At 46.4% G+C, this 16,119-nt stretch overlaps 3 long non-coding RNA genes across 4 annotated transcripts in view; 1 reads left to right on the top strand and 2 right to left on the bottom strand.

Moving 5' to 3' along the window:
• The window catches only part of LOC135810736 (uncharacterized), a 64,452-nt gene that overhangs the window by 13,209 nt on the left and 35,124 nt on the right, over positions 1-16,119 (top strand). The window lies entirely within an intron of this gene.
• On the bottom strand, positions 632-7,237 carry LOC135808763 (uncharacterized). Its single transcript, XR_010552119.1, has 3 exons — positions 6,680-7,237; positions 3,431-3,584; positions 632-1,440 (listed from the first exon to the last, which is right to left on the bottom strand). It is a non-coding gene; the product is annotated as an uncharacterized LOC135808763 (long non-coding RNA).
• On the bottom strand, positions 7,965-15,121 carry LOC135808762 (uncharacterized). 2 transcript variants are annotated; one of them, XR_010552118.1, is made up of 6 exons: positions 14,683-15,121; positions 12,676-12,833; positions 11,665-12,325; positions 11,042-11,205; positions 10,644-10,697; positions 7,965-8,072 (listed from the first exon to the last, which is right to left on the bottom strand). It is a non-coding gene; the product is annotated as an uncharacterized LOC135808762 (long non-coding RNA). The 2 variants fall into 2 exon arrangements; XR_010552117.1 differs by lacking the exon at positions 7,965-8,072 and having other exon boundaries at positions 11,665-11,740; positions 14,683-15,007.

Below are 16,119 nucleotides of genomic sequence, written 5' to 3'. Positions count from 1 at the left end.
AGGAAGAGGAGGAGGCTGCGAGAGGCCGTGGTGGACGTGTACTTGTGCAGAGCCTGGAAATAGCCTCACTTTAGATGTATGCACATTCAAACGGTGGATGCTTCCCGCCATCCTTTTCCCCCTCTTTTTCCTTTTCCCGCCATTCTTTACCCCCTCTTTTTCAATTTCCCGCTCTTCTTTTCCCCCTCTTTTTCCCCCTTTTTCTCCCCTTTTCCCCCTTTTCTGCGAGAAGATTAGCCCCCTCCTTGCGCAAAGGAAGTTGCTCATTCATCTACATGACTGTGACGTGCAATGCTCCAACAGTTTCGTGCGATGATTAAAAAATATCTGAGTCGGATAGTACCAAGAGTACATAACCCCCCAGAGTGTGCAACGCCTGATCCAGCTCTGTGTAGGGTCTTGGTCGAGCGGAATCGGATCTTTGCGTCATAATACCGTACACATCTGAGGGGAACCCGGGGAGTCGCGGGTACTCTTGGATCAAAAACAATGGTGCCCTGCCTCGAGACCGGCCTTGCGCTGGTGTGAAGTGTACGCATGACATCAGAAGATCCGATTCCGCTCGACCAAGACCCTACACAGAGCTGGATCAGGCGTTGCACACTCTGGGGGGTTATGTACTCTTGATAGTACTGTTGTCATCTGTGAGTCAAAGCACTGCCTGTCCACAGATCGGACCACACACTAATCAGTAAAGAGGATGGAAAAGAATCAAATCAAACGAAACCCGCGGCTCGGCACATCTGCAAGTGAGTATGTAGAGAAAAAAAGGCCTGCGTATGTCGAACACTTGTAGTGGCAAAACAATAATTAATAGCACTGCACTTCACTTCAGGCTAAGTTGTATTGCTGGTACACTATCCACCTGACATTGAAATGCAAAGTCCAGAAGGAGTTGGATAATTCAGCAGGGTCCACACCTTCAACGTCACAATCCGGGCGGCAATGGCTGAACTTCACTAAGAGCAAGGACACATCGTCATCTTCTTTCAATGCTACCAAGTGAATGTCAGACCGTGACCCGACAAATGGTCTGATTGCAGTTGGAACCAGCTGCTGCTTGAGAACAGCCCAGTCGGGGAAAGGGCATCCAAATCACTCAGCACTGAGTCACTATATCTCCACTTCAGCTGCAGCAGCATTCTAGCCCAAAGCAAAGTCCAGCATTGCACTGATGATGTTGACCACTAGGAAGCGTCCAAAGCAGACGGAGATCCAGCCTTGCTCCGCGAGTTCTAGATTGCCAGTGGTGTTGTCGTATTGGGGTGGTATTGAAGATGACAGACAGCTTGAGCAGAATAGCAGCATGGGATATGTACAGCTGAAGAAGGCTGACAGTGACTGTAACCATGTGACAGGCGCCGCAGGTCAGGATGAAACGACAACAGTTGCTTCCTTCAATGACTGATTCCCCTCGACAGCATAATCCAGTGTTCATCCCTTTTGAACACAACAATGGTAGAGCAGCACACAGCAGTAAACATCAGACTGCTAGCGTTAGCAAATTACCATGCCTTACCGAGTTGGAGGGCAGATAGCAGTATTCTGGAGCTTTATCCAGAGAATGGGCGTTCAAGTTATCAATTGACAACCACTCTATTCAGTTGCTATTCACTGCACTCATTGCGCTGAGTTACTTGAAAATTATGAGTTTGAGCCAGACATCCCCCCATGAGGTTTCCAGGGTCGGGTAATACTCCAGGCGGACTATTGACAATAGCAATGACGTGGTTTCCTGAATAAACACCATATAGATGTAAATTTATAGCGCATATGATTTTACGCAAAATCTTTGTAGATTGGGTAAACCCAGACTGTTGGCGAAAAGGGTGGTGTGAACACAATCATGATATATAAAAAAAACTCGGCGAGTAAATTTGGTGTGGAAAATATTGGGCCATTACAAGGCATATTTAGGAAACTTCACTTCTCAACTCCAAACTCCAAAACCGGTCTCTTCACTGTGATTAAAATTGAAATTAAGATTTACATTACACCAAATTTTTGGGCCTGGCTTCGGGCTTTTTGGTGTAATGTAAATCTTAATTTGAATTTGAATCACAGTAAGGAGACCGTTTTGGAGTTTGGAGTTATTATTATTATTATTATTATTATTATTATTATTATTATTAAATTTTGAATAGGGCAGTCCCACAGGCCTAGGGCCTTTTTACAGGGTACCCTATGAATTGTTGAATAGATGAACGGAAGTTTCTGAGCAAGGAGATTGTGCGAATATCAGCAGGAAGCGCGTTCCAACGATCGGAACCAAGAAAGCTAAGCGAGTATAAACCATAGCGGCGAGAAGCTAAAGGAAGACTAAGTGACAAAGTGGACTGAGAGCGTGTATGGGCTGAGGTTTGTGAAGTGGCAGTGCGAGGGAGGAAGCAGGTCGAGAGCAGTGGACTGCATAGCTTATGGAGGGCTCGAAACACCAGTACAAACAGGCGAAATTGATATCTAAGGGAAATAGCAGCGAGATAGTTCCTAGCTAGAACAAGAGAAGCATCGTAGTACTTCGGGTAGCCAAAGACAATCCGAACAGCACGGTTAGATATACGAGTAATGCGGTCCATTTGCGAGACTTGGAGGCTGTGCGCAAATGCATTAGAGCCGTATTCAAGTTGGGCCTGAATGAAGGAACAGTAAAAGACTCGTTTGGCAGCAGGTGTTAGATTGTGTTTGATTTTTCTGAACACAGCAAGTTTAGTGCCTATCTTGCGTTCCAGGAGCGTGATGTGATCTCGGTACGTAAGATGCTCGTCGAACAGGAGGCCGAGGTATTTTATTGTGGCTGAAGGCGGTATGCTAGTGCTATCAATTGACAATTGGAGATTAGCTGGGACAGCCTTGGACTTTGGGCGGAATATGATGAACTGTGTCTTTTCCGCGTTGAGTTTAAGGCCGTGGTCCCGGAGGAAGTTGCGGATTGACAGAACGTCTCTGGCCAAGTCTGCAGTGAGCTTCTGTGGATCCCTTCCGGATTTGTAGACAGAAACATCGTCAGCAAACTGACGGACCTTGGTACTAGCAACACACTCTGGCAGTTTGCGGACAGCAAGATTGAACAAGACAGGTCCAAGGATAGATCCTTGAGGTACACCTCTGGAGGCAGAATAACAGGCACCTCTGCTAGACTTGGTGACAACTCTCTGCTGGCGGTCAGTAAGGTATGATGCAAACCAACGCAGTGCAACCCCTCCCACACCAATCTCGAACAGTTCTTGGAGGAGCAAACTGTGGTTGACAGTGTCGAACGCTTTGGACATGTCGAGGAAAGCCGCAGCCACATACTCGTTCTGGTCTAGACTTTGACTCAGAGTTGAGAAGTGAAATTTCCTAAATGTGTAAGCGGCTGCGTTGGAGTTTGCGGACAATTAGAAAAAGAAAAAATTACAAGCCGTGACATAGTGTACTAAACAAAACTCACCTTTCAATGATGGATATTGGACTATTATCGTCGGTCAGTATCAAGCAGTGAGTATGTGCCAATTATACAAAGTATTTTTTGTTGCTTCGGCAGGACATCCTTGCGCTGTCACAGCTCACCAGTACCCGGACTTTGGGTGGGATTTCTTCCTGACCTGGAAAGAAAGATGTTGGCATAGGGAGACTGAAGTGAAATACTCGAATAGGCTATAACCACATTCCAATCTCAGCTTGAGCCGGTGTACTATAGTAGCATGACCCCCCCCCCGGGTACCCCGGGGCAATCTACTATATAGTACAATGACCGGGGGGGGGGGGGGGGTCGTTCTACTATATAGTAGATTGCCCCCTGTCATTCTACTACAGAGTCCACCAGACTTGTCGTTTCGCACGTGCAGGTAGAAAGGGATGGAGTTTACACCACAGATTCCACGTGGACATTATGGATTGTGGCAAGAGTCCGGGGTTATGTACTCTTGATTGTGGGAATATGTGGTGAAAAGTCCACAACATTTGTACATAGGTCGCGCACTTTTCCTCTTTAGGAGACATGAACATCCCACCTTGTGTTGGATTGTTTTTGTTTTGGAGTTGGAAGAAAGTTTGCAAGTTCAGTGTTCCTTTGCGTTTTCTGTGTGCTCCTTGCTCCTTTTGGATTATTCAGGAGTTCACGGACCTCTACTAAAATAGCGGCCGAGGGGGGTCGTTGTACTATATAGTAGAGTGACCCCGGGGGCAATCTACTATTAAAGTACAATGACCGGGGGGGGGGGGGAGGGGGGGGGGCTTCCACTACGGGGTCATTCTACTATATGACACCGGCAACTGCAAGTCGATGAGCTGAAACCCAAAGAGCACATACCAACCATATCAGGGGCGTCGGAAGGTATTTTAGTGTCACGTGGTACGGTCAGTCATCTGAAGTACAATTTACTCGTGAGGGAAGGGTGGCGGAGCCGAAAAAATTGGAAATTCAGAGCCCAAATCAGTGCATTTTATTGATTCACGGGGTACTTGGGGCAAAGAGTGGTACGGGCAATACCGTAGTGACCGTACCGTGTGCGACGCCCCTGCATATTCCCCAACTGAGTTGCTCTGGTACTCAGGAAATTAATACCTCACTGTGCTCTTACACAGTATGGCCCCGGTGGTATATCGCAAATGTCCTTGCCAACGGTGGTGTTCAGCTGGCAGCAGTGTTACATGCATTGTGGTGATATCAACATTTAATATCACGCCTCTTACGAGACTCGGACTGAGTTTTCCACATCCGCAGGAAGGCCACCACCCGCCAACACCCTGCAGGATCAAGGCGCAGATGCAGCCGCAAAAAGTGATGAAATAATTATCCACGATGCTGTCAAATGGTTCTTTCTTTGTGCTACAAATCTCCTTTCCAGCGCAAGTCTATGCTCTTGGGATTCAATGAAGCGGACATCGTCAGCGATGCTAGCGAGGCAGACTTGGCTGCCACACAGAGATGTGTGGTGAACCTGGAGAGGACTGTGACATGCCATACAGCCGGGACTGCAGGAGGGAGCGCTATGAACCGTTCGTTCAAAAATGTTCCCTATTTGCACGAGTACATAGCGCCTAGTAGGGGGTGGGGGTGGTGGTATTTTAAAGTCTCCTAACGGCCAGGAGCTGTTTAAACATTGTTAGGGCTCGTCCGCGGAGCTCAGAGGGGCTGGCCAAACTGATCGCAATGAAGTAAAATGAACAAAAAAGTTTTTTTTTTAACCAGCCGGCAAAGCATCAAAGCCAGAGTGTTGAGTGCATACCCTGGTTAGTAGTTATCCACTTTGAGGGCCACGCACTCTTGTTACCATGGTTACATGTGCATTCGGTATACCTATACCTGTGCCCGGTAAATGCTGAAGACAAGCGAAATCTTCTGTTTTTCTGTTCTCTTTGTGTTGTACCCGATCTCCCTCTGATGTACCGCTGACTCTACGCTGAAGATCTAAGTGTTTTAATTCTCATTTTTTTCATTTAGACTTTATTTGAAGGATTCTCCAAAAGTAAATGGATACTTATCGGGGGAGTTTCCTGGAAGGGTGGATGAGATTATTCTCATTATAATTTTCATATTCGCTTTCATGTTATTGGGTTCTATGTCCGTTTGAATTTGCGAATCAAAATAAATACAAACAAACAAACATACTGGGTAGTTCTATCGCCACTATAAAATTGGCAGGTCACTATAGCACTGAAAATCGGTGCAGTGCACGTGAAAAGGGTGCCTTAGCTGCACTTGTCTGAAATGGAGAAAAACGATTTGAAGTTTGAACTAATTACTTGCCAACAGTTGTAGTAAAGTAAAAAAAAGAAAATTATCGTGTCCATTCCCGAAACGGCGAAAGGAACTCACAACGGCCGCTAACACCCGGTAAACCCTAGCGGCAGATGCAGCGCCTAACGGTGGGGGTGAGGGGATAAGTTAAGTCTCACAACCACTGGCACAAGTGCCGAGAAACCCCATTCGCCGCATCCATGTACCCCTTGTGCCTGGCCACAAGTTCCCCGTTGGCTGTGGGTAGCAGCACGCCGCGGCTCGAGTGCTTCTGTAGTGTTTCGTCTATGCTAAAGAGCATGTGCTTATACAATGTAAGTGAGAGTGTGCCTATACGGATACAGGCACTCCCTGCATGCACATCTGTGCGTTACTATGGTAATCAGTAGGGCTGAGTCGGATAGCATTTTCTTCGGGTATCGGGTCCGGGTAGTTTTCCACGGGTAGCACGGGTACCCGATCGGGTAATGTTTCCATGGTAAGACCACAATGCACACCGACCCCTCCCCTTACATACTGGGTAGACATGCATGAGTTATTTGTACACGTGCACTGTAGACCTCTCTCTCTACTCTTTCTACATGATGTCATCTGCGACTTCGGGTTTTCGGGTACGATTCAGTACCCGTCTACCCGAGGTCCTCACGGGTACCACGGGTACCCGACTACCCGTGCACCCCACTAGTAATCAGTAATATAAAAACTTGAGGAGCTAACTACGACAAGGGCATGATGTCATTTAACTCATTTTGCATTGTTTTTGCTTATGGCCATGGCTGGCTATCCCCCCCCCCCTCCCCTCTTCCTCCATAATATTGGCCTCTGTTCCCTGGCCAAGGGAAGGTGAAATAAATAGATAACTCGAAACCTCAAATGTTAACCCTAAACACCCCTTTCACGTGCTCTGCACCTACCTAATCCAAGAGAACATAATGGTAAGACATAATCACTCCTTACCAGCATAACTTGAAGACTTTCGGGCTCCTCCACTCAGTCTTTTTCAACGTCAAAACAACAAACTTGTGACTTCAACATTCTGGGTCAATTTTCACAAACCTGGAAAGCTCTTTGCATAAGGAATATAATATCTACACTACAGTTAGTAGAATGGACGAGCAGCAACATAGCATACCCGCCAAACCATGGCTATTATGAGCCAAAACTAATACTAAAAAATAAAAAGTAATAGTAATACTTATTAGAAATAGCGATGCGAACCAGTACGGCAGTAGATCTACAGCATGCTAGCAGAGCGCGCTAGCGGCGTTGCGCAAGGAGGGGGCTAATCTTCTCGCAGAAAAGGGGGAAAAGGGGAGAAAAAGGGGGAAAAAGAGGGGGAAAAGAAGAGCGGGAAATTGAAAAAGAGGGGGTAAAGAATGGCGGGAAAAGGAAAAAGAGGGGGAAAAGGATGGCGGGAAGCATCCACCGTTTGAATGTGCATACATCTAAAGTGAGGCTATTTCCAGGCTCTGCACAAGTACACGTCCACCACGGCCTCTCGCAGCCTCCTCCTCTTCCTCCCTCCCCCCCCCCCCCCCATCACACACAATGTGCCGATTATCCTCCAATGTCAACTATCCAAATGATTAATTATCCAAAATAATTGCTTGCATTTAATTGAGGGGTAGAAGATGAGTTTCAAGTTGTTGATTTTCGTCGCTCGGGGCACCATTGAAGCGATTCACAAGATGTATTAAAACAGGTTTTAGTCAAAATGTGTAATAATAGTGTCATTAATTTAGAGGAGCATGAGTGCACCTAGTTCCTGTTTCACTGCTGAAGAGAACAAAAATGATGAAAACATGCTGGAATATGCATGATTTAGATAGATGTGTGACTGCTCTCTTATCCGAACATTCTTCTCATCTGAACCCCCTGGAGACAGCCCGCGTCCCGAGGGGTGGGGATAATTGGCACTCTCCTGTACATCAAATTCTATTCTTAAATTATATACATATTGTAGAGCTCTTTCTGCTGCCGGGAATGAGAAACACATCCAAGGTAAGGATACGCCCCTCAAGGAAACACAGCTGGTGGATTCCAACAGTCAGGGGCGTCGCACACGGTACGGTCACTACGGTATTGACCGTACCACTTTTTGCCCCAGATACCCGTGAGTCAATAAAATACACTGATCTGGGATCTAAAATTCCAAACTTTTCGGCTCAGCCAACACTCCCCCACGAGTCAATTGTACTTCAGATGGCTGACCGTACCACACTAAAAAACATTCCGACGCTCCTGACAGTAGTATGAAACTCATACACAATCAATTAGAAATACTTTGGAGAATAAACCTTTGTTGGTGAAACAAAGTTGGGCGAGAGTATGATGTTCAAGTAAAACAATACTAAAGTGCCGTAACGTGAAGAAAGGAACGTAGCGCACAAGTTAACAGGGACTAATTTACTTCAAAAAAATTGCATAGCAATAATTGCTACACACCTCGATGTTTGCATAGCAACGCAACAATTTTGCATAGCAGTTTTTTTCCGTCGACAATGCAGTCTTCAGTGCACTTCCACTTATACCGTCAACAAACGCCATGCTGCCTCAAACCACGAAGCGAGGACGCCTTCTCCCTGCACATCTTGCAAAATATCTTGGTCACAGCTCCACCACTCGACTCTGCGCGAATCCATTCTTTTTTGGGATCAAATTCAGCAATCCACTTGTCCACAGTACCTTGCTTCACAGACATGCCGGCAGTGAAGAGGCTTCATCAATAAGGCTAGCAGAATTTTACAAAGATAAGTCCTGAACGGTCGAGACGCCTACTGCTAGTGAAGCAACGCGGTCTAAATCTCAAAAGCAGGTGAAGTACTTGTCGACACTCGCCTCGCGCTTCCTGGGCTGCACTTCAAGTAAGTATTAGTTAGTTAGTTTCCAAGACCAAGTGCACGTGCTGCGGTGCGCGTGCGGAGATAGTGTGACATATGGCCATGGTCCCGCGGCCCGCGCGTGGGTATGGTGTAAAATCTACCTGCAGTGCAGGCTGGACAACCACACACACACACAGTCTAATCTAGTCACAGTGCATGGCGCGCCATCTCGTGGCGCCAAACCAGCCACACACACTGTAAAGCTACACATGTGCATGCGCTACGCGTGCACTACAAGTCTATGTCCAGGGCCATACTTAGCTGTATGTTGTGTCGCAGTTTACCGCGACTCACTACGAACTTCGAATCGCAGACACTGTGTTTTGCGTCGCAAATTGCGATGCGATACCGGTTAAATTAGTCCCTGGTTAATGAAGATAAATTCACATACAGAACACAATATGCCCAGATGTGGAAATTTAAGTCAAGATTAGCAGAATATACACACATGCAAACACACACACAAGCGTGTGCACACAAACGCAAACACACACACACACACACACACACACACACACACACACACACGCACTGTTGGCTGCTATAATGCGGTGGCAGCCTAGACAGAGGAAACAAAGTTTACACAAACAAATTCCTACTCTTTCTCTTTCTTTGTCTTCTTCTTCTTCCTCCTCATATTCAGTTCAAGGCAGGCTCTTCTATTTTTTTTGCTTCGGCCAACCTCGTTTTGGGATCTGACCCACTTTATTGGGGCAGTACAGGTACCCTGAACCTGAGAGTGTCCTTCTGATGTCATCGCTCTCCTACATTTTCTGCACGTCTATATTATTCTTTTTACGAGGACAGCAGAAGGACAGAAACAAAGACATCCACACCATTTTTAAGACTGCATCTTCCAAAGAACACATCAAAAAGCAAATTCTACACGCCAAGCATCGGTTCACGCCGTAACAAATCTCCACGCCATGAAAAATTCGATCGAATGCCTGGTGGGAGATGCTTTTTAAAAGGCTTGCATACACTTTTCACAAAAGACACCGGATTCGTACAAGAATATATCAACTTCTAATCAAGGACTGTAATAAGTTCTGCCTTACGTATTAGAGGGGAAGTCTGCTGAATTTTTTAAAAAAAAATTTGAGGATACCCCGTTTTTAGCCGTTTCCGAGTTGGACTTTTTACATCCGCTGGCTTCTGCCTGCATGCCATAGTCAACAAACATACGGAACATTACACTACAGTACTGCCGGGCGCCGAAGAACGGGGTCAGGGTTCTAGCCTAGCCCGTTCTTATTTTTGGCGAACACAGCAGTTTCGTTCATATTCGATGGTACAGTCTTGCATGTACATTTATGCAGAGTTATACGTCTGAGTGTACATCATATTCATATTGTACATCACGTTTCTACCTAGACCGTTCTTAAAAAATAGCGAAATCATAGCCTGGCCGTTCATCGGCGGTCCGTTCTTCGGCGCCCGGCAGTACTGTAGTAGTAGTAGTACATGACTACACCCGCACTGCTGTGCTAGCGCTACGCGAGTCGTGTGGTAGATCTAAAATTATGTACAAGAGACTAGTCAATACACGGACGTGTCATGTACTGCACCCGGTATGTAGTTAGAGAAGGTGTGCACCTCCGGGCCGGTGATTGTGCTTTGAGAAGGAAATATTTTAGTTTTCGGCTTGGAATAGTCCAGCCTCATTTATGCTACAACGATGAGTCCACAACCGTGACAAGCGACAAAACCGCGAACAGCTCCCGGACCTAAAACGTTCAGATCCCGAAGTGTTGTGATCCTTGAATCGAAGAGTCGTGTCCGTGGTTCCAAGAACCTGCATTGTATATCCAATCGAGCAGCGTCCGAGCTATGTTTGCACCAAAAATCGTGAAATTTTCCACTGTATCATGGAAATGCTACACCCTACAGTCCCGCTGTTACCATATTTTGCCAGTATAAGTCGACTTATTGAATTGAATTCAGTGCAAACAGGAATTTCGGATAATTGACCGTTTGGACAGTTGACATTCGGATAATCGGCATTCTACTGTAATCCTAGTGCATGCAATGAAACATACTTGACTGTTGGGAGTCTTGCTGCGTCAGTGCAAATTGGCAGTTAATGCTAGAAGCTGCAGTGAACAACATCACAAATAGAAAATAAAGAAAAGCAAATACAACTGAACTTTGATACTGGAAATTACAGATCTGCTGCCCGCATCCACATGTCCATATTCTACATGTGCGATTGATCCTGCAAGATCTTCACTGCCCGTCTAATTGAGGATGGCACCCCGAATAGAGCGGACCGCTTCTAAACCAATCAAAGACCCAGGTTGTTATACTCCAGCAACCGGGCAAAGACCTGTCACCCATCCATGACCCATCAGCCCATCTCCTTATGCTCACATTTTGGTGTAGTAGTTGAGCACCTGTTCTTCCTTCATCAAGTGGATATCCTAAGCATGTGACTTACCGCTGGTATATCTCTGCACATCCATCTTGACTGGTTGTCAAGTCCCTTTCCGGAGAGGTAGAGTGGATGGTAGGGTCAGTGCAGTCCTGGCCACGCCATGAGAAAGAAGACATTTTCCCATCAGGAGAAGGCCAACATCCTCCCTCTGGGTAGTGCCTTGATACCTGCAGTGCAGTGCAGTAACATTAAACTGCAATTGAAACTGTCTCCATGCCATTGTTAAGCCCAGTTCACATTCGACGGGGCGCAACGGGACGCGACATAAGAATCGACGGGAAACGCCGGGACGGTCACCCCGTCACGGACTGTGCCTTATGACTCGCACCATTCGCTGTTGAACATCGCAAAGACTGGAGCATGTCGTGTCGTACGAATTGTACAAGATTTTACAGCTCACCCCAGCCGTCACAGGCCCTTACGTCCCGTACCGTCAGCGTTGCGTCGAAAGAGAACTAGGCTTTAGAAAGATTACGTGTTGGTATGTGCTCCTAATTACACACAAATATACAAAAGGTATATAAAGAGAAAGCATGATCCACCCCATCATTGACACCAACAGCCCGGCACAAGAGCAGCAGCACCTGCATTCTATTAACCCAAAGTTCATCTGCGAATATACTCACAGAGTCGTCTCCTTTACTGTGCCCGACCTTGGAAGAAAACAACACAGCAACGTAGTGTTGGTTTCGGTGAGGGCTTCTACGTTCACATGAACACACAGAAAAGCACAATATATTTCCAAACAGACGCCAACTAGTATAACCAAACAGCAACGACAACACCACAAAGACCTAACAGTCTCTTGAGCACAAAGTGTCTGGGATAAAAAAAAGAGCAGAAGTTCACCATCGACACTGGTATTATAAAACTTTCTACAACTGCTGCAGAGGCAGCAGCAGGGTTCTAGTGCCCGGACCCAAAGCTCATCTGAGAATTTTCGCCATTGATACAAAGCAACGACCATGGTAGCAGCAGAGAGTAACAGCAGCAGCCGTTTGAGCAGCAGTATCAGCAGTCTCCAGCTTCAAGGGATTGACCTAGCAAATTTTACAGTAACATGAAAAGTGCAACTGCACTCTTTCCGGCACCAAATATGCCATGCTGTCCCCCGCTGCAAAATAGAGGACAACTCTCAACTGTCGCCAACACCTTGGCCCAGAGGGAGTCTTTCCTTCGACATTCGCCCCGGCCAAAGAAGGTCAAAACCCAAGTGGTGTAATCATGTATCTGCTTCTCCTATCGAGACACTGGCAAGGCTTGTATAGGCATGATAAATTGATAATACTGTATGCATATAACAAAGGCAAACGCACAAACTCACGTCCATGCACATGTGCACGGACGGTGTCGTTGGCGTACACACACACACACACACACACACACACACACACACACACGCGCGCGCGCGCGCGCCCACGCCCACGCATGCACAGGACAAAGGCATGTGCAAAGGAGCATGCTCATAAAAGCACAGGACAGGCACACGACTGATCTACGGATGTATCACGACATTGAAGGGACGGAGCTTGCAGCAAGCCTTCACCCTCTGGAGATTCCTGAAATACATAAATACATGTCAGCAGTAAATAGTTGCAGCATAAACATTTCCACGGGGACTGTGCAGCTTCACTAACCTTAACTTCAGTCTCCCCAGAATGCAGCAATCAGACAACGGCTACGAAGAGGTGCAGGAAATTTGAACAACTGTTTCAAAAGCAGTCCTCCAAGCCTTCTGCACCAACAGGTGATTCAGTTCGTGCTCTTATACCATCCTGGCAGGTAGAGACATTTTCTAATAACACGAAGAGCACAATCATCAAGGTGGGCAAATCCTCAAGAGAGAGTGCACCCTAACTTACACTACAAATCATTTACTGGACACTACTGGACAGAGCGTCCAGTCCATTCAGTCCAGGGGAGAAGAGGCAAAGGCATAGGGCTCCTGAGAAGATGAAAGGGCAACACATTATCATTACTACATTAATTTTATTATTGGGGGCAGACGTCTTCTCTGTAAAATATGAGGACGAAAGGCACATCAGTACTCACATCCCTGCTCATATCACTGCTCATCCCTGTCCTCTACGAGGGCAATGCATTTAGGGCTGAAACAAGTATACAGATAACTCGCAAACCGATCGTTTTAAGAGCGCAATCGATAATCGTTAGTGTTCAAAGCGAATGCAAACGATTTTTTATGCATGCATACCAGTGGCAGTATTCTAGCCCTTGCACTCCATCCAATTGTGGATACGAGTGCAATCGTGTACTTTCAAGCGCAGTAATATTGATGCGTGGCTATGAAAGAGATCGGGAGTCAAGACGGTATCTTTTCGATTGATTCGTTGCGGAAGTTGGTGATAAGAGCTTCAAGCCAAAGGGTGACGACAAGCCTGATTCTTCGTTCTAGAAACAACAACATGAACTCCTCTAGTTCATATTGATAAAGCCTCGTTCAAATTCGACGGGACGCGGCGTAAGGATCGATGGGAAGCGACAGGACGGTCTGACGGCGTCCAATGTGAACACCAGGAACGGGAACGCAACCATACTACCGTACGGATCGGGAAGCGACGGGAAGTGTTGGATCAGTTCAACTTTTCATACCGTAGACGGGCATAGACGGAGACGCAAGCGTACAAAACGGCTGCATTTTGAGTGAGAACAGGAGGCGGCGTCGTGCGCCATCCACTCCCGATTCGTACTGGGAAATTTTTAGGATTTCGAACACTGCGCTTCCCATGATAACTCGCAGAATGGCTAACACGACTTGAGTTGAATTTTAGCAAGATAAGATCTCATGTCACTTATGGTATTTAGGGATAGTTTAGGAGAATGACAGATGAACTGTTTTATCATTTCCTAGGGCTACTATTCGAATGGCACAACTTTCAGGGCTACTTTTTTGTCTCCATGAAAAACTGGTATTGTGAATTTGATTTCGCTTCATTCAAGGAGAAATTATTGAAAAGAAGTCCCGAAAAACAAGAAATTAGGTCCGAAAGTCACCCCGTCACGGACTGTGCCTTATGACTCGCGCCGTTCGCTGGAGAACATCGCAACGACTGCAGCATGTCGTGTCGTACGAATCGTAAAAGATTTTACAGCTCACCCCAGCCGTCCCGACAGGCCCTTACGTCCTGTACCGTCAGTGTTACGTCGAATGTGAACTAGGCTTTAGACCAGTCAGATGTCTACAGGTGTCGACACAATTGCCTGAAATGTTTACAGAATACCAAACACTGAGCGGTAGCCTGGGTATATTTAGAGCGTTTGACTGGTGGCCACAGCTAATGTAGCAAAGGCATCATGGAATTTCTTCATAGTCTTGTGTTCGAGGTGCACGACTACAGCCGGAAAGAATCTATAATTATGAACCAACAATTATAATTGATCTCAATGTCTCAGTACTCATACTCCTTGTCAGTTTTGTGCTAGATTGTGCACGTCTGACTATTCGAAATCTGGTTTAGTTGGTGGACTCGATTGCATAACTTGTGCCCACATTTTTCTATGTTACAATGATATTCATCGCTAAAGAGATTGGTTGATCGCTTGGAGTTATTGAATGATCGTTTCAGCCCTAATTTATTTTCACCCTGGCCACAGCACTAGGCGAAATTCTCTGACACGGCCTTTACCTGCATCCACTGCTCTTTCGCATCACGACGAAGGACATGCAGGGGTTCTCTCTGAGCAGAGGAAAGTAGCCATCGCCACCACCACCATCACCATTCACCGACAATACTAGAGAGACTATTTTCCCCGTCGTGGGTACTTCCAATAAAGTAATTCCACTTACATAGGTACCGTCAGCGGCGCCACCATGTTCCCAACAGTGTATTCCTATCGTGGGTACTTCCACGGGCAATAAATTCGGCTCGTGCTGTCACTCGCAAGCCATCAAATTCCTATACCTCCCTTGCGCGAATTGCCTCTGCAAACAAAATTATTTCAATGATTGGATTAATTCAGTTCTTTTCGCTCGTGCATGCACGTCACGCCGGGTGCACTGCGCGCGGCCCATCTCCGCCCGTACATTGTTTCATCTTGTTTCATCTTGTTTCATTCGCGGCCCATCTACGCCCGTACTTCGAGTTTCATTTGGTTTCATCTTGTTTCATCTTGTTTCATCTTGTTTCATTTTGTTTCATTTCGTTTCATCTCGGCCCCATCTGCGCCTGTACATTGGCGTTTCATCTTGTTTCATCTTGTTTCATCTCGTTTCATCTCGTTTCATCTCGTTTCATCTGTTTCATCTGGGGGGAAGACGGGCCCGTCAACCTTGCGCTTTGTTCTGCTAACCAGTGTGTGGCAAACATGGCTTGTGTGCATGGCGATGACTCTTGTTGTAAACTATACAAACAAGGTCACGAGTCTCTAGACTCGGCAGCGCAGCACGGAAAATGACACCATGCAATTCCCTGGTTTGAGTCGATTGATGACCATGGTCTGGCTCAGGCTGCATGTAGCCCGCATATCTGAATAATTTGTCGACGATCGCCATGGTCACCCAGTTGCAGTAGCAATGCAGTGTATTGGTCTGGGTACAAGGTAATGACTATGTTACACACCTGCATGTGCACACGTGTTGCCAAGGCAATAAGAAGCAATTTAGCCTTGGCGGCACGGCACTTTCCACAACTATATCCACTGAAGTGCAAAATTCTATAAAACAAAAACAGCAAGTAGGATGGTAGGGTGGGGATGGTGGCTTTCCAGCTTCTGAACAAAACTATGGTGAAATTTTTAGGAATTATTCAGAAAAAAGTTTGAACTTTGCCTTTTCCCTCCACCTTCATGTTTGGCCTATTCAAGATCTGCTCTCTCTCTGCAAATCCGCCTGTGTTACAGTGTAGGCTGTACTTGCCCCCCCCCCCCAAGCTTCCTTCGGAACATCCATGTGTTACATTGTACTCAAAGTATATCAGGGAGTTGTAGAGGTCAACTCCCTGCACCCCCGGCCGCATGTAATGGTTCTGGTGCGACTTCCTGGCATAAATCGTAGGGACTTCCCCGCCACACCCACAAACAGGGGCATCTGCTTTTTCACAGACAAAAAAAGACATCTCCAAGTA

The sequence above is a fragment of the Sycon ciliatum genome, chromosome 2 (genome assembly GCF_964019385.1).
Source record: "Sycon ciliatum chromosome 2, ocSycCili1.1, whole genome shotgun sequence".
NCBI classification, from domain to species: domain Eukaryota; kingdom Metazoa; phylum Porifera; class Calcarea; order Leucosolenida; family Sycettidae; genus Sycon; species Sycon ciliatum.
This window is presented reverse-complemented; position numbering and strand designations above follow the sequence as displayed.